Source organism: Aedes albopictus, chromosome 3 (genome assembly GCF_035046485.1).
Source record: "Aedes albopictus strain Foshan chromosome 3, AalbF5, whole genome shotgun sequence".
Lineage (NCBI taxonomy): Eukaryota > Metazoa > Arthropoda > Insecta > Diptera > Culicidae > Aedes > Aedes albopictus.
Window position 1 is genome coordinate 418,692,043 of NC_085138.1, and position 18,631 is coordinate 418,710,673.

Below are 18,631 nucleotides of genomic sequence, written 5' to 3' on the forward strand. Positions count from 1 at the left end.
ACACAGATTTCCATAGCCATGTTTAAGAAAGTCTGATCATAGCAGGTTATACTGTGCAGTTGTCACAATTTTCCAAACCTGCGTCCAGAAAGCATCAAGAAGTTGATCAAAACTGAAAACAGTGCTGTAATGGTTCATTACGCAATGCAAATCAGTGCTGTAATGAACCATTACAGCACTGATAATTTGGTGTGGGAAAGTAGGCCTTTTCCTGTCAGATTTGCGTGAGGTAAAACAGCCTATTACGATGAGAAATTGCAAAAAATAACATTTCAATATTACATTTTGTTGTGGAACAAGTTTGGTTATTATTGTATTATTGAGAGTGTACAAATACTTAATGCTATTGCTATCAAAACTAAAACAAGTTTTGAAAAAAAAACCTACGTAATTCTACAACGCTATTTACAGCATTTCGTGAGTGAGGGGAACAACTGCATATTCTCTCATCAATTTGTCTTCCTCATCCATTTTTTATTACATCCTAACTTTGACAGAGTGCAAGCAAACTTTTGCCCACGGAATACTAGCTAGAGATAGTATTCCGTGGGAAAAAGTTTGCATAATGCACCAGCAAAATTGTTGAACTATTTTTTTAAAAAGTGCGCAAAGTTAGGCCCTATGTGCGCAAAGTATGTTACGCTTACGGTATCACATTTGATACGAGGTACATGGGCGAAACTACGGATTTTTTCCAGGGGGTGCACTATAAACAAATATTCATTAGTTCATCCAATCATCATTCATCGCCCCATATCACACAGCAATGCTTTCAAATTCTAGGGGGTGCCTGGCACCCCCGGCACCCCCAGTAGTTTCGCCTATGACGAGGTGTGGTGTATTACGTGACATGGAGGTGCTGTAATGTGTACAAAACCAAGTCCCTGCTGGGCGGCGCGAGGTTTGAAATTGACTGAGTTGTAGCTGAAAAGTACCCTATATACATCAAAACGAGAACATAGCAAACGATATTGAAGGTGGGGTTTGAAAGGGACGTTTCAGATTCCCCCTTTGATATGATTCTCATGATTCAATGATAAAAATGTCAAACTTATTGAGTAAACTTGTTTGAACGAATCTAATACAGACAGCTGAATCCAAAATTGTAGATGGTTTTGAATGGGATTTTTCAGAAATATTTGGTATTTTCACATGTTTTCCCTATCTTTCCAGAGGATGAAGTCGGATCTACCAAGTTGTGGTAAAAGATTACACGAATAGTTGAAAATACGCCTATGAAGGAAGAGAGAAACTGAAGTTTGCAATGATTGTTCCGCCCTTCTCACATGATGGTATAAATATGTATAGCATTCTCGGCCAACACGGAGTCGAATATGATGTAGAATAGGATGCTAAAGTGGAGGTCATATGCGTAAATGCTTTCATTTAACCACGGTAAAGTGTACGCATATCGCCTCCACTTTAGCATCCTATTCAACAGCATATGCGAACGTTTGATATCATAACTAATTTTGCTTTCGGAATGTTATCAATAACTCTTTAATATCAAAATTTGTTATTGAAACATTTCCCAAATTCACTGTTATTAAGTTGTTATAGACACTAACAAAACATGTTATTGAATTGGTTTTCCAGGAACAAATTTTTGTTATGTGACTTGTTATTTTGCCGCTTATGACAGACAAGTTTATAACTCAATATGTTATGTTAATAACATGAAAATTACTAATTCCATTATGCAGTTATTTTGCCAAAATAACGCATTTTGTTATGCTGTTGTTATTCTCTTCTGCTCGGGTAGTCTCTCCAAGGATTCGTTGAGAAAAACATCCTCCTGAGTATTCCTCCATAGTACTGTTTCAAAAAACCCTCTTAGGAAATCCTTCTAGGATTGCTTTAGAAGTTTTTCTGCGGATTTTGTCAAAAATTTCATCAGGGATTTTTTTGTTCCAGAGAAGCTTTTAGGGGTTTTCTAGGGATTGCTCCAGATATAACTCTAAAGATTCTTCCACAAATTTCAAAAAGTACTGTATTACAAAATCTTCATGGACTCTTTAAAAAGTTCTTCCAGGGATTCTTACAGAACATCTTCCAGAAGTTCCTTATTGAAATATTTCAAGGATTCTCAAAAAATCATGGATTTTTTTTTATATTTTCTAGAGAAAATTTCTCCAGTGAGTCCTTTGTATTTTATTCAGAAATTCTTTCAAGGAATCTTTCTGCAATTCATCTAGCCTTTTCTTCAGAAGTTCTTTCTGGAAATCCTACAGATATTCGTACAGGTATTTTTTTCCAGAACATCTCCAAAGACTCCTTGAGAAAATTTTGTATGGATTATTTGACAATGTTTTTTTTTTAGAAATTTCTCTAGAAATGTCTAAACAGGAATGAGAAACAGGAATTCCTCCAGAAAATCCGTTATGCATTTCTCTAGACATTTACTAAGCAATTTATCCAAGGGTTCTTTTATATAATCCTTCAGAAATGCATTCGGTGGATTTTTTTTTTAATTTTACAACAATTCCTTTTGAAATTCCTCAAGGGTTGCCTATGACAAATTCTTCATTGATTCCACGTAGCCGAATCCATTTGTTTTAATCAGAATCTGTGAACCAGATTTAAGGTATTAAAAAAAGCTTTTGGATGCTAAAACTTTTGACGGCAAACCTTTGAAGATTTAGATATATCTAGTTAAACAAATGATTATAACTCCAACACTGCGAATACTACTATTCCTGAAACACCATGAGAGCAAATGTATAATATCTTTTGAGCCACCTGACAACGAGGCAACACGTATCCTGCTCACGTTACGACAAATGGGTACCGCTGCTGACAAGACAACATGGCAAAAATAATGGGACAGGATGTGCATTTGCCAGCGTACAACTCCCTGTCGGTTGCAGAGATATCCGATTTCTTTGTTAGCATTTTTACATGAATTGCTTCTGGGTGATATCCAATTTCAATTCCACCTACACACCTCAGCTGTACAGCGAAAATCGAAAATAACTTCCGATTAAGGTTTTATCGAACAAGACCCATAAAGCTCAACTCCTTTACGACTGGCGGCGATAAGGCCGATGAGGGCAGGAGATGTAAAATTTGATTTGGTCAAGCAGATTAAACGTCATAAATTAATTAACGACCGTCGTTCCTGTCATTTTTTCCCGGCTGAAAGTTAACGAGGAGTTTGGGAAGCGCGCTATGCAAATGTAGGTACCTATTACCCCTTTTTCCGGTGAAGCGTGGAAGATACGCTTCACGTCCTCGCGTCGCTGCCGCGACGGCACGGAAAAGGGTTTATGGGATTAAAATAATTTTATGGTACTGCCGTCGCCGCCCCGGTACGATCAGGTGCTTGAGTATTGAGGAGGGTCGAATGGGGTTTGCTTGATTAAAGAATTTAGGTATTATGAGGGGAACTTAATAACTGAGGCGTATAAAATTCTAATTGGATGTGATAATATTTTAAGATTTACGTTTCTTGAGCGTAAATAGATGAAGGGTAAGTTAACGATGCTGTTAAACAGTATCAGTATGACTTCAGATCAGCTTTTCATTCTGCAGAAGCTTTCCATGCTCTGTGGCTTAGTTGGTAAAAGCGCCAGTCTAGTTAATATGGAATCGCGAGTTCGAATCCCACCCTAAAGCATTTTTATTAATTTTGTTTTTATGTAATTCAATAATCTACGAAAATTGTAAACTTTGAAAAGAAGTACAGAGTAGCGAAAGCCTTGGAAGCAATCAATTTGACTGATTATGTTAATATCTTCCTGACCTCCACTCGGCACCCCCTTCTCTGTTTATTATTATTCTTTTAGGACCAGAAACCGATTATACTCACCACACGCAACATTTTCCAAATAGGATACAGTTTAAAACAACCCTACTTTGATCGTAGAATGATAATCACTTCCTCGCACAGTAGTTGTTTCCCTTGCCTTGCTGTGCGCCGCCTCGCCGGTTGGACATTCTGAGATTTTATCGCACCGTTATGATACGGACCCGGAACACGCTTCGGCCAACTCCTTAGGGGGTTAAATGATTAGAAATCGGTTGGTTTTCCAATCCACCGACGAAGGCAAAGGTGCACAACACACCATGATGACAATCGACGCCGGTGATGGTCCGTCGTCCTTAGACGGTCGTCCGGTGGTCGGTCGGTGAGCGGTTTGAGGTTTCGCTCCCAAGATGTCAAAGTGGGTGGGGAGAGATGTATCTAATACGTGCTTTTAGACTATCTGGAGTATCCGGAGCAATGTTTCCCCCGAGGGGTTTGTGGGTGCTAAACATTGGTGGGGATCGCCTTTTCATAATGGAAACGAGTTTAATCTCGTTTAACCCCTATCCGCCACCAGCAGAGGTGTGGCTAGGGGGAACACACTTTTGAGCCAGATGGGATAAACCTTAAATTATTCAGAAATTTTAAGAAAAACAATGATTTATTATCATAACCCAAGTTACACACGGGCATTTTTTTTATTACCGTACGGAATTGGGCCGAAGGGTCCCAGTTTTTCATGAAATTTTTCCACAGGCTGGGCTCATGAATATATGAACAAAAAAAAATTGAGAAAAATCAAGGTTGCCTATTTTTTCGCCTATTTTAATTCTTTGTTTTCCCCTGACACTACTTACTTTGAAAAATCATAACTCAAGAATGAAGCATCATAGAAACAAAGTTTTTTTTCAGGAAATGAAAGCATATTTTCTCAGAAATAAAAAAAAAACAATATTAACTGGTAAAAGGTTTCCACAAAATTTTCCACAGTTGAGAAAATTCGTAAAGAAAAGCCGGAAAAACAATGCCCGAACTCGTAAAATAATATCAAAAAAATATTTTTGAGAAGGTTATTTCATTAGCTTTAATCGCTGACATTTTTGGAATGCACTTCTTTTCGTTTTTGAGTTATGGCCAATTTTGTTGAAAAATGTCCAAATGTATCATTTAAGCCTTTTCATTGAAAAATTATAACTCAAGAACGAAGCATAGAAGAAACAAAGTTTTTTAAAGAAAATGAAAGCAAATTTTCTCAGGAATAAAAAAAAAGTATAAAGTAGAAAAAGTTTTCCACAAAATTTTCCACCGTAGAAAATTCAAAAAGAAAAGCCGGAAAAACTATTCCCGAACTCGCGGAAAATTTTTAAAACAATATTTTTGAGAAGGTAGTTTTATAAGCTTTAATTGCTGAAATTTTTGGAATGCACTTGTTTTTTTTGGTGAGGGATTCTTTCAGAATCTCTCTATAAACTCTCTCAGAAATTCTTTTACAGGCTCTTTGGAGAATCTTTAAAGAGTCATTCGGAAACTTTATCAAGAGATTTTTTAGCTTCTTACAGGCATTAATTCAAATATTTCACTAGCTATACCTCCCCAATTCTCGAAACATATTTCGGGCAATTTTGCATGGACTGCTTCAAAAATTCCTCCATGAACTTTGAGAGAAGGATTTATTCAGAAATTCATGTGAAGATTTATTTAAATATCCACCCATGAATATTTTCATAAATTGCATGAATTTAAAAAAAAAACTTCGAAGTTTTTCCTTCAAAAAATATCCTGCGATTCCTTCAGAAAATCTACCAGGGAACTTTCAAGAAGTTCTACCAGGAATTCCTCCGTATAGTTCTCTAAAAATTATTTCAGAATTTTTTGCATGGTTTTTTTTTAATAATTTATGGTTTAGAATTTACTCCTTTTTTTCTAGAAGTTAGTAAGGAACTTTTTTATAAACCTGTTTTGGGTGTCATCTGAAATTTATCCATAACATATTTTGTAAAATCCTCGTGGAAATCGTTTCACAGAGTCTTCTACAAATTCTTATTGGAAATTATTTTAAAACTTCTCCAATGGATTGCCTTGGAAATATCTTCAACATTTTTGTTTTCAGGATTTCCTTTAGAGGACAAACTTCTCCAAATATTTCTCTAGAAAATACTTAAAGTAAACCACCCATGGATTTCGTGAGAAATTCTTTTAGCAATTTCTTTTGGAAATCAAAAGTTCAAGATTGCGCCAAGAATTTCTAAAAAGATTTCTTCAGAAAATCTTCCACAGGCTCCCTCAGACACTCTTTCAAAGTTTCCTTCAGAAATTTCTCCAGGAATTCCTTCTTTCTCCAGAATTTTCTACAAAAATGCCGTCAGAAATTCGTTTGAAGCATCTTTCATGAATTATTTCAGCATAGATTAGCTGGTAACGCACTTGTCCAGATTAAGCGTCGCGAGTTCAAATCTCATATGAGCTGTGGATTTTATTCCTTATATTTAGCAATAGTGTGTAGGTACGTTGAGTTATTTGAAAGTTATAATTTATCACACTGATTGTTTTACCGAAAATGTGCACTTTGAGTGAGTTCTTTCAGTGGGGTTTTCAGTAAATGTGCCAGAGATTCTGAAATTTGTACAGATATTTCTTGAAGAGGTGCACCAGAGATTAGTTCAGAAATTGCTTTAGGGATTCTAGGAATTTCTTCACGTTCTAATCATGTAGGAATACTTACAGAAATTCACTTAACAGTAACCAGTGGTTCAGGTGGGAATTCCTCCGGATGTTGTTGCAGGAATTCAAAAAGAGATTTCTCCAGATTTTTCTTTACGAATTACTCCATGCATTTCCTTAGACATTTCTCTGGTATCGCCTCTTAGGATAACTCTTAGAATTTCTCTACATATTTATCCAAGAATTTGTTCAAAAACTATTTTCAAGGAATTTACACTTAAATTCCTTTAAAAGTATCTCAATAATTTTTAGGAATGTTTACTGAAGCTTATCTGAAGCTTATTTAATGTTAGTAGAATATAATTTAAAATAGGATTTAGTATTGGTTTGTGTAGTTCTCTAACTAAAAATGGCAAATAAATAAATATCTAGACGTTTCTTCAAGTTTATTTCAGAAATTTTCTTAAAATTTTTCAATAAGCAATCCTAGGAATTTCCCCAAGGACTTTCCTCAGGAATTCTTCGTGTATTTCTTTAAAAATGCTGCTTTGGAAAAAATATTTAAAAATTTAGGGTTTTTTTTTCAGGAATTCCAGCAAGGAATTACTTTAAAATTTCTTCCCTGAAATTTCTCCATATACTTCTTAAAAATCCTTCATAGATTCCTTTGTAAATTCTTCCAAAGGTTGCTTCAAGAATTCCATGAGAAATTCTTCCACAACATTGATATACCTGCATGAATTTTTTCAGAATCTTTAACAGGACTTTTTCAGATGATACCCTTGAAGATTCCTAGAAAAATTTTTTTTAATTCTTTAGGGGTTCTAAGAAAAAAAAATCACATAACAATTTCTTAAATTCACACTTTCCTGGACGAATGCCTGGAAGAATACCCGAAGAAACGTATAAGAATACCTTCAATTCCTTAAAAAAAACAAGGAAAACTTCGAAGAAACTTTGAAAATATTTCCAAGGAAAAGCTGCTTGAGAAATTTCAGAAGGGAAACCCATTTCAGAAGGAATTGCCTTTATATATTCGCAGAATTCCCTGCAGAAATTGCAGACAAAAGTACTGGTGGGTTTTTGAGGGATCCTTTGAGGGATTTCTGAAGGAATCTTTGGAAGAACTCCTGGAGATACCTATTGAGGAATTCTGAGGATAATTTGTCATACAACTTCTGAAGAGATGATTACACAAAAATCCCTGAAGTGCTACGTGGAGAAACTTTCGATGGAAATCGTGCAGAAACAAAAAAATCAGAGGAGAGTTTTTTGGAGAACCACTAAAGAAATAAAAAAAAAGATTTTATAAGAGAACGCTCTGTATTCAAAAAAGAATTTCTAGGAAAATTTCTTGATAATTTCAAAGACAATCTGGAGTTATTTCTTCGGTAATTTTTCAGAGAGTCTTTAGAGAAATTCTTCAATCATCACAGGAAAAAATTTCTGATAGAATCTCTGAAAAAAAGTCTTTAAAAATCCTAAGCGATCCCTGCAGGTATACCAAAAGGTTCGTCCAGAGAAGCGAGGAGAAGGGCTTCTTGAAGAATCTCTTGATAATTTTGTGGAACTTTGTGGGGTATGCATGTCAAAAAACAACGTTGGCAGGCCCTGAGGTAGGCAGTTCGACGATGGTCGGGACTGCTAGTTTTATTATATTTATCTACAGTTTTTTTTTGTAATATCAATAATAATATTACAAATATTTTTTATAAAATAGTTAAACTTCTAAAGGAAATTTTTAGAGGAATTACTTAAAAAAAATCTCCGAATCACTGTATAAAAACATCTCCAGCAATTGCATTTTTTAAGGAAAATAAAAAAAAATCTTGGAAAAAATCTAAGAACATTCGTGGAATATTTCCTTCAAAAATGTTTCAAAAAATACATGAAGAATGCATGCACGAGTTTCTGTTAAGATTGAAGGAATTTCTTAAAGAATCCCTAAAGAAATCCCAGGAGGGAAATTTTTGAAGAAATCTGTGAACTAGATTCATCTTGATCTTTGGAAACGTTTCTTGAGAAACTCCTGAAGAAGACCCAAAAAAAAAATTAGGGAATTCCTGAAAGAATCTAAAAAAACACATGGACAGAAATGGATAATGAAAGGAATTCTGGATCAAGCTTTTGTGGTTTATCTTGGTATGGTTATTAAATCTGTAGATACAAATAAAGTGCCCAAAAAATTAAAAAAAAAAACAAAGTACTTAGTAATGCTGCTGCTTATTTCTTCAGAAATCCTGACAACGGTCTTCACATTTTACTCTTCGAGTGCATGTCAAAAATATGGTAATTTTATATAAGCAAGCTTTTTTTCCAACTTATCATGAACCTTTCCAGAAGATTTGTGTAACTTTTTGAGAAATCACATTGCTTTTTTTAAATTGTTGCCCCTCCAAACATTCTTTGAAAGTGCGCCTGAAATGTTTTCATCTATGAATCTGTCGAAACGCTTACGTAATTCAACTTAAAAGTCTTCTGCAGTTAATTTGCGTTATTTCGTTGTAAAAAGCTGATTTAGTTTATATTAGTCCAACGACTTTGTAAATGTTAAAAGAAATTCTTTCAATAATTTTATGAAACCTCTTGCAAAAACCATTTCGCGTTATAACATGTTAAGTTATTTGATAACTTCAACATTTTAATTTTGATGGGAATGTAATCACAAACTTGGTTACAAAATTCTGCTTTAAATTTGGCATTTGTTTTTATATTATGTTTTATATTCTGAAAATTCACGCCTATTTTTATATTGTTTTTTTTTTTATGTTCCAGGGGCAACATCTGTTACAGAAATTCCGCAAAAATCATTTAAGTATTTACAAAAATATCATTTTTTGCATTTTTACTATAAATTAGTTTTGTTTAATTTGAAACTAGCTGTTCATTCAAATATCGCACAACCTTTTTTTTTGGAAATTCTAATAAAAATTCCCCTTAACTCTATCTGAAATTCACTGAGTTTTGTGAAGAATTATTTTTGGTCTCAAACAAAGTCAATCAAATGCTCTTCCAAAAGAGTTGTGGGAATATTTTTATTTGTTTTTGCCAGAAATTTTGGAAAATGTTTTAAATAGTTTTTCACAAAGTTCTTAGATGAATTTCGAGAGTTTTTTTCGGAATAGATTTTTTGGAATATTGAGGTTATATTTCATAAAGCAAATTTACGAGAACTCCAGCTTTCGAATAGTTTTGGCGTTTCAGTCTTTTCGGGGTCAAAAACAACTAAATGTTTTCTTCTTCCAACGTATCGATCCTTATTGGATCCAGCAAGAATTTGAGGTGAAATGAAGAGTTTTGTTCCAAATTTCTGAATGGTTGATTTCTAAAGACTTTTTTTCCAAATTGAAAATGTGGCAAATACGGTGAATAATCTAGAAATTTCACATGAAATTTCCTAAGAAATGAATTCAAAAATTTCATCGCGAACTCATTAAGGGATATCCCTAAAGTTTCTTCAGAAACTTTTACTATTATCATTTTCAATGCTCTATGAAATTTCGCCATATTGTTTTTTTTTTATTTTGTTATTTTTATATTTTTTTAATATTTTTATCTACATATAAATCATTCATCGTAGTTTTAACACTAGAATTTCTGAACGTCAATATATCTTCTAAAACGAAAGCGCCCACCATGTTGTGGCCATTGGCTCCACATTTATAAATTGGCCCAGGGAATTCAACAGACATTTGTCTAGATTCTCCACAAATGTTTACTAGGTAATGTTAACAAGCGATTCAAATTATTTTGTGTTTTTTTTTTGAAGAAGCTCATAGTAGTTTTCTCTAGGATTCCTTATATAAAATGAAGAAAATACACCAAAAATAGCACCAGCAGTAGGTACAATATATTGCAATCTACTCGGAGCTACCATTAAAGACCTGATACAAATGGGCATGCAGTTCGTCAAAAAAAAAATATGTCTGCATTCGAAAAGCCCATTGTTCAATTATTATTTTTGTTCAGAAATGTCGGTTTAAAATCACCAAGTAGGTTATTGGTATGAAAGTGTTCAATCATGTTTTTATAAACAATTTGGCCTTCAATTTTACGATTAGAGATTCATAGCAAAAAACTATAACATATTTTTTTTCACGACTTTCGTCACAAATTATTTAAGGAACTCCATTGAAATATTTATAGAATTTTTTTGTTGAATTGAACCCGTTTATAATCCGTTTTATAATCTGCTGCAAAAAATTATCCGTGGTTTATTTTTGAAAACTATTGGAATTTAGTACAAATACAAATATGGCCATAAAATACTTCGCCTCAAATTTATTCAAAAATTTTAAAAGATTATGCATAATAGCACCATAACGAGTTCCACCAGAAAATTTGGAAAAAATTGGAAATTTCTAATCCTTCCTAGCGTAACGTCCCAACTAGAACAAATAGGTACTGCTTCTCAACTGTGTTATGTAAGCCCTTGTATAGTTATTATCTGAAAACTTCCTCTGTCGCAGTTTCCATTACGGAAAGTTCCTGGATCGACCTGGAATCGAACCTGTCACCCTCAGCATCGCCATGCTGAATACCCGTGCATTTACCGCATCGACCCCTGCCAGTTACCCCCGAACAAGAAATCCTAGCTACACCAACGTTCCCCCACACTACAAAAGGGGGATTTCGGCCGACGAGCGGTGGCGTTGGCGAAACAATATGGTAAACTTTGCATAGATAATGGGACAGCTTGCCTGGTTTTGCGTTGTTTTGGCAAATCCGGCTTAGGGGATGATCTGGGCTGCTGTTGCTTTTGGTGCAGCTTGTACAGTGTCGGATGCCGGCTGAGTTGAGTTGCTCCCCCCGATCCGACAACATCGGAGGCTAATGAGACAAACTTTGGCCTGCCCCGAAGGTGTCATCCGATATTGTGTACCAAGGAAGCCAATTAAGATTTGAATTTTAGATCGTTCCACACGAAAATAGTTCGTGTGGAAAAAGGAAACGTTCTTACCTTCCAGCTGTAGCAGCAGCAGCAGTAGCAGTCGATGATGATGGGATGCGGCCAACGTGACTGTCCTATGTGTCAATTGCGGTTCTGAAACGACAAATCCAAAACGGTAGATTCGAGTTAACTTTATGACTCGGAAAACAACGGTTGAATATTTCATTACTATAACTATGAAGGATCACATTCGAGAGCAGACTTGGTCAACAAAGATTTCCGACAATCCTACAATCCTCCCGCAAGCGTCAGCGTCTATCATGTGACAAATTTCCCTCACCCAACCTGTCACATCGAAAATTTCCTCCTCAAAGTAGACCAAAATCCTCATGCATTTTGCAGTTGCTTTTGGTTCGACCGACCGAGCTTGGGCGGACCGTCTTCATTCCAGAGCCTTCGTCCGAAGACACTACTAAGATTACAACACTGCACTGTCTTGTGCTGCACAAGAAACGTCTCAACGACGTCAGTCATGTTCTCCACCGTACGCCGTCGCCGGTGAAGTGTGAGATGTGACACAGAGTAATCTTACTGCCCTAGGATGGAAGACGAACGACGACAGGTTACTTTTTTCGTTTGGGAAGCTCCCCATTCCCTCTCATCATTTCCAGGTGGGATCTAAGAACTGAGGATCGACATCGCATCGGACGGAGCGCGATTTGCAGACTGGTGGCCGACCATGCAGAAATAAAGAAATGTGTAATTTCACGATCCATTTGACATGCTGATGGTCTTTTGGGCAGCGCGGCGGAAGTGTGATTTGGGGAACAATCAATCTTCCTGTCCCGGAGTAGTGAGACGGGACGATTGCGAGAGGTTTGCGGGTTGGGGCTTCGAAATGACTGGGATGGAGTCGATAATGGTTAGGAAAATGGGTGAAAATGTTATCTTTCATCTGGAAAAAATGGAGGAATAATTTCTAAATGTCGGAAGATAATTTCTGAAATAATTTCTGAAGACAACGATTATGAAGTATCGGATCGTTCTTTGGCTAAAAATTGCAAGGCAAAAAGGCGAAAAACCCTTTTGCAGATATTCTTAAAAAAAAATTCAAAATTCTGATAAAGTCATTGGAAAAATTTTCATGAGAAATCCTTGAAGGAAATTTGGAAGCATTACCACCACACATTTATGAAAGGATCCCTTAAGAAATTTCTATTGAATCCATATACTTTTGGAATTCCTCCAGGAATTCTTGAAAAATTCACCCAAGAATTTCCCAAGAATTTCTACAGGAATTCTTCAAGAAGTCCTCCAGGAATTCTCCTAGAATTTCTCCAGGAATTCTCCCAGAAATTCCCCAAAAATTCTCTTAGAATTCCTCCAGGATTTTTCAAGAATTTCTCCAGGAATTCTAGGAGAATTGCTGAAAGAATTGTCCTAAAATAACTTCAAGATTTCTCCTAGAATTCCTTCAAGAGTTTTACTCAAGAAATTCTCCTAGCAATCCTCCAGGAATTTTCCAAGAATCTCTCCGGGAATTCACCTGGAACTTTTCCTGGAATTCTCCAAGAATTCCTCCAGGAAATCTTTTAGAATTCCTCCAACAATTTCCCACGAAATTATCCAGGAATTCTCCTTGAAATTCCCCAAGAATTCTCCTAGAATTCATCAAGGAATTTTTCAGGAAATTCTCCAGGAATTCTAGGGGAATTCCTGAAGGAACTATCCTACGATAACTTCGAGAATTCTCCTAACACTCCTCCTAAAATTTCTCCAGAAATTCTCCTAGAAAACCTATTGGAATTTTCCAAAAATCTTTCCGGGAATTCTCCTGAAACTTTATCTCGAATTTTCCTGGAGTTCCTCCAGGAATTCCCAAAGAAGTCTTTTAGGATTCCTCCAGAAATTTCCCAAGAAATTCTCCAGGAATTCTCCTAGAATTCTTCCAGGAAGTTTCCCGGAATTCTTCCAGGAATTTTCCATGAATTCCTTCAGGAATTCTACGTGAATTCCTTCATGAATTTTCCAAGAATTTCTCCAGGAATCCGCCAAGAAATCCTTCAGGAATTTTCTTAGAATTTCTAAAGGAATCCTCCCAAAAATTCCCCATGAATTCTCCTGGAATTCCACCGGGAATTTTTCAAGAGTTTCTCCAAAACTTTTAGGAGAATTTTTGAAGGAATTGTCCTAGAATAAATTCGAGAATTTTCCTAGAATACCTTCGCTAATTCTCCTAATATTCTTTCGGGAATTATCCTAGAATTCCTCCAGAAAATTCTCCTAAAATGCCACCAGAAATTCTCCTAGCATTCCTCCAGGAAATCTGCTAGCAATCCTTCAGGAGTTTTTCAAGAATCTCTCTATGAATTTTCCAGAAACAAATAGAATTCCCCCAGGACTTCTTCAGGAATTTTTTTAGAATTCCTCCAGGAATTTCCCAAGAAATTCTTTAGGTAATCTCCTAGAATGTGCTCCAGGACTTCCACTTGAAATCCTCCAGAAATTTACCCATAATTCTTCTAGGAAATTTCCCGGAATTCCTCTGGAATTCTCTTTGAATTTATATAGGAATTCTCAAAGTATTTCTCCAGGAATTCTCCAAAAAATCCTACAGGAATCCTCCTAGAATTACTCCAGGAATTTTCCTAGAATTTCTTCAGGAATTCTCCCAGAATTCCCCAATAATTCTCCTAGAATTCCTCCGGGAATTTTTCAAGAATTTCTCCAGGAATTCTAGGAGAATTCCTGAAGGAATTGTCATAGAATAACTTCGAGAATTCACCTAGAATTCCTTCGGGAATTCTAGAATTATTTCGCGAATTCTCCTTGAATTCCTTCGGGAATTCTCTAAGAATTCCTTACGGAATTTTCCCAAAATTCCTTCAGGAATCCTTCTAGAATTCCTCCAGGAATTCTCCTTAAATTCCTTCAGAAATTCTTCGTCTTTTCAAGAATTCCTCAAGGAATACTACTAGAATTCCTCCAGGAATTCTTCTAGCAATCCTCCATGAATTTTCCAAGAATCTCTCCGGGAATTCTCCTGGTACTTTTCCTGGAACTCTCCTAGAATTCCTCCAGGAATTCTAATTGAAATCCTCTAGGAATCCTCCTGGATCTCTTCAGGAATTCTCCTGGAATTCCACCAGGAAATTTCCTGAAACACCACCAGGAGTTCTCCTGGAATTCCAGCAGGAATTACCCTGGAATTCCTCCAGGAATTCTCTTGGAATTTCTCCAGGAATTCTCTTGAAATTCCTCCAGAAATTCTCTTGAAATTCCTCCAGGAATTCTCTTGGAACTCCTCCAGGAATTCTGTTGGCATTCCTCCAGGAATTCTCTTGGAATTCCTCCAGGAATTCTCTTGGAATTCCTCCAGGAATTCTCTTGGAATTCCTCCAGGAATTCTCTTGGAATTCCTCCAGAAATTCTCTTGGAATTCCTCCAGGAATTCTCTTGGAATTCCTGCAGGAATTCTCTTGGAATTCCGCCAGAATTTCTTCAGAAATTCTCTTGGAATTCCTCCAGGAATGCTTTTGGAATTCCTCCAGGAATTGTCTTGGAATTCTTCCAGAAATTCTCTTGGAATTCCTCCAGGAATTCTCTTGGAATTCCTCCAGGAATTCTCTTGGAATTCCTCCAGGAATTCTCTTGGAATTCCTCCAGGAATTTTCTTGGAAATCCTCCAGGAATTCTCTTGGAAATCCTCCAGGAATTCTCTTGGAATTCCTCCAGGAATTCTCTTGGAATTCCTCCAGAAATCCTCTTGGAATTCCTCCAGGAATTCTCTAGGAATTGTTCCAGGAATTCTCCAGTAATTCCTCCAGGAATTCTCCAGAAATTCCTCCAGGAATTCTCCAGGAATTGTCCTAGAATTCCTCCAGGAATTCTTCTAAAATTTCTACTGGTGTTTTTCAAGAAATTCTCCTAGAATTTCTCCAGGAAGATTCCAACAATTTCTCCGGGAATTCTCCTTGAATTTCTGAAGGAATTCTCCTGAAATTATTCCAAGAATTCTCTTATAGTTCCTCCAGAAATTCCCAGGAATTCTCCTAGAATTCCTCCAGGAATCCACCTTGAATTCCTCCAGGATTTCTTCTAGAATACCAACAGGAATTCTCCTAGAAATCTTCCAGGAAATTTTCTGGATCTTGGAATTCTTCCAGGAATTCTCTTGGAATTCCTCCAGAAATTCTCTTGGAATTCCTCCAGGAATTCTCTAGGAATTGTTCCAGGAATTCTCTAGGAATTGTTCCAGGAATTTTCCAGAAATTCCTCCAGGAATTCTCCTGCAATTGTTCCAGGAATTATCTTGGAATTCCTCCAGGAATTGTCCTAGAATTATCCTAGAATTCCTCCAAGAATCCTTCTAGAATTTCTACTGGAGTTCTTCCAGAAATTCTCCTAGAATTTCTCCAGGAATTTTCCAACAATTTCTCCGGGAATTCTCCTTGAATTTCTGAAGGAATTCTCCTGAAATTATTCCAGGAATTCTCTTATAGTTTATCCAGATATTCCCAGGAATTCTCCTAGAATTCCTCCAGGAATTCTCCTAAAATTCCTCCAGGAATTTTTCTAGAATACCTACAGGAGTTCTCCTAGAAATCTTTCAGGAAATTTTCTGGAATTCTTCAAGGAATTTTTCTAAAATTCCTCCAGAAATTCTCCTTGAATTCCTCCAGTCATTCTCCCTGAATTTCCTCAGAAATTCTCCTAGAATTCCAACAGGAATTTTGCTAGTATTCTTCCAGGAATTTTCCAAGTATTCCTCCAGGAATCGAGATACATTTCTGGAGTAGAACAAGACTTTGGCTGGATTTTTCCAAGGATATTTCCTGCACATATTTTGGCTGAAAATCTTTATGCAGTTATAGTTTAAAATTCTCCATAAATCCCATCTGTGATTCTTCCAGTTATTTCTTGAAATCTTCTTGTTGGATTTCCACAAGCATTGCTCCATAAATGATTTTTGGAATTTACCCAGTAGTAGGAAGGATTTGTACAGGTATTTTGGAACAATATCAGCAAAAATGATCTAGTGAAATCTCATTTTGGGAGGCATTCTTAAAGGATTTTTTCCAAAGATTTCTCAATGGATTTCTTCAAGAGTTCGTTCAGAAAATTCCTCTAAAAAATCCTCTAGGAATGCCCACTGGGAATTCCTGAAGGAGTTCCTTCTATAATTTCTTCAGGGATTTTTAGAAAGATTTCATATGGAGTTTCCCCAAGAATGCCTGCTAGGTTTCCTAAAGTGGCTCATCCAGAGATTTTCCAAGGATTTTCCAAGAATTTCTCTTGGATTGTATTAAAGAATTCCTCTCGGTTTACCTCCTGATACTCTTGCTAGAGCTCCTGCAATTATTTTTGATGGGATTCATCCAGCAATCCTTGCTGTATCTTCTCTATGGATTTCTTCAGAAATTACCCAAAGATTTTTTTTCAGGAATTCCACTAAGTGATTTAGAGCATATGACGGCGTGACTTACGCTGGAAATCTGCAACTGCAAACTAAGTATTACCAATTAGGACAACTTTCACTTGATAAACTATTATACCTGATTTGTAAAGTAGTCAACGATTAATTTAAAATTGAACCTCATAGCAAAAAGGAAGAGCAACACCCATCAGAATTAATGATCATTAGTTCTCAAGCTCACATTCGCCGGTCATTATCACGCACATAAAAACGACACCTCATTTGGACCAATCTGTCATCGGACCCTCGTTTCATACTTGAGCTTCATCTGCCTCAACAGGACACCACACCACACTTGGCAGGTTGTCATTTGTAAGCCACCTGTCAAGCCGCTTAACATTATTTATACAAATCTCCATCATCACCGCCGCTCGGTAAGAAGACTCCTTCGCACTCTAAGTAGAAGGAGCAATACATAAATAGCGTCAACGTAGAAGGGCTCAATTTGCACAAATACGATGACTGGGGGCAGTCACTTGTGGCTTATGGTACCGTTGCCGGAGGAGACTCAGCTAACCATAATTACTGAAACTCATCACCTTAACGTGCTGAAGGGTTGCATCCTCCTCCCACTATTGAGCGCGAGCTCTTCTATACTTTGTGTGCCGCTTCGCACATTGATCAGCCCAGCCAGGTGCTACACATCAATTCACATTCGTACCTAACTTCAAGAACAATCTCTTCTCGCCCCGTTTGAATTGAACATCCTTTTCCAGCAATGAAGCAAAGATCAAAAGTATATTTGCGCTGACGACGACGGCCCTCGGCATCGCCTCGCCACCACAGTGAGTTGTGTGTGGGCTGGCACTCGAGGGCCTGACAAATTGGCACTCATCTACCACCTAGCATCTAGCAGCCAGTCAGTCGTCGTCGGAAAAACGTCAACTTACCTCGCTGTGAAAAGTGCCCTCGAATTAATAAACCGATTCAAAAGGAGGGGAAATCTATGTCGGTAAGTGAAGGGACTTTGAGTCATGTTTTCTGCAACAAGCCAACAGAGATTTCGGATCATCTTTTTTTTCGAGTGAGCGTCGTAGTCGTCGTCATGGACGTGATGTCATTACACGATTCGACGTCGTTTGAGTACCGAGCCGGCCCGAGAAGTGTGGCTGACGAGATTAGATATGTTGGGTCCCCCTCGAGAGCCCCAAGATGAAGAACCTCGTGGGACAATTTATGGAGTAATTGTTTTATTGCCGATGGTACGTGAGCGGAGTACCGACCGACCAACAACCGACCAACCAAGACACTGGAGCGTAGATAAAATAAATTATCGAGTGGCGCATCGCAGAAGTGGCTCTTCTTCAGCTGGTTGGCTCGGTGACATGGTTGAACATTTTCGATCTTCGATCTGATCAGCTCATTGACTCTCGCGTCGTCGAGTCTCGTTTCTCGCGTCGAGGGAGGTTTGGGGTGGTTGCATAATTTATGGTCGATTGAGCCATGGGCATTGATAGCCACTTGTCCCCGTGTGTGAATTGGGCAATAAATATGTTGACAGCAGCCATTTGGCTTGGAAAGACGTTCTGTGGCAGTCAGTGGCGTCTCCTTCGTCGAGAGGAGTTGGTTTGACAAGCTTGTTACTCAACGGAAGATCTTGTAATGTACATTTATGTTTCATGGATTATGTACATCGAACAACTCTGATGCTCATTGAATATGGAGAACTTTTACGTTTGCTCAGTGGATGAATTACCAACTTAGGTAACTTAAGGTTACTTAGCATCTTTTGGAATAAAAGAAAACAAGGTTAGATCTATCTGAGTATTTATAAGGAGTTTCTGGAATAATTCTTTAGTTGAATTCTCGTAGAATTCCTATGCATATTATACCTAAATTCTACATAGAATGTCTGTGT

At 37.0% G+C, this 18,631-nt stretch overlaps 1 protein-coding gene across 4 annotated transcripts in view; it reads right to left on the reverse strand.

The window, feature by feature from the left end:
• LOC109403341 (cell surface glycoprotein 1) overlaps window positions 1-11,450 on the reverse strand; it is a 168,622-nt gene extending 157,172 nt beyond the window's left edge. For all 4 annotated transcript variants that reach the window (XM_029875711.2, XM_062856335.1, XM_062856334.1 and 1 more), the window contains exon 1: window positions 11,367-11,450. The gene's annotated coding sequence lies outside the window, so the exon portion shown is untranslated. The remainder of the gene's footprint in view (window positions 1-11,366) is intronic.
• Between the last annotated feature and the right edge of the window lie 7,181 nt (window positions 11,451-18,631).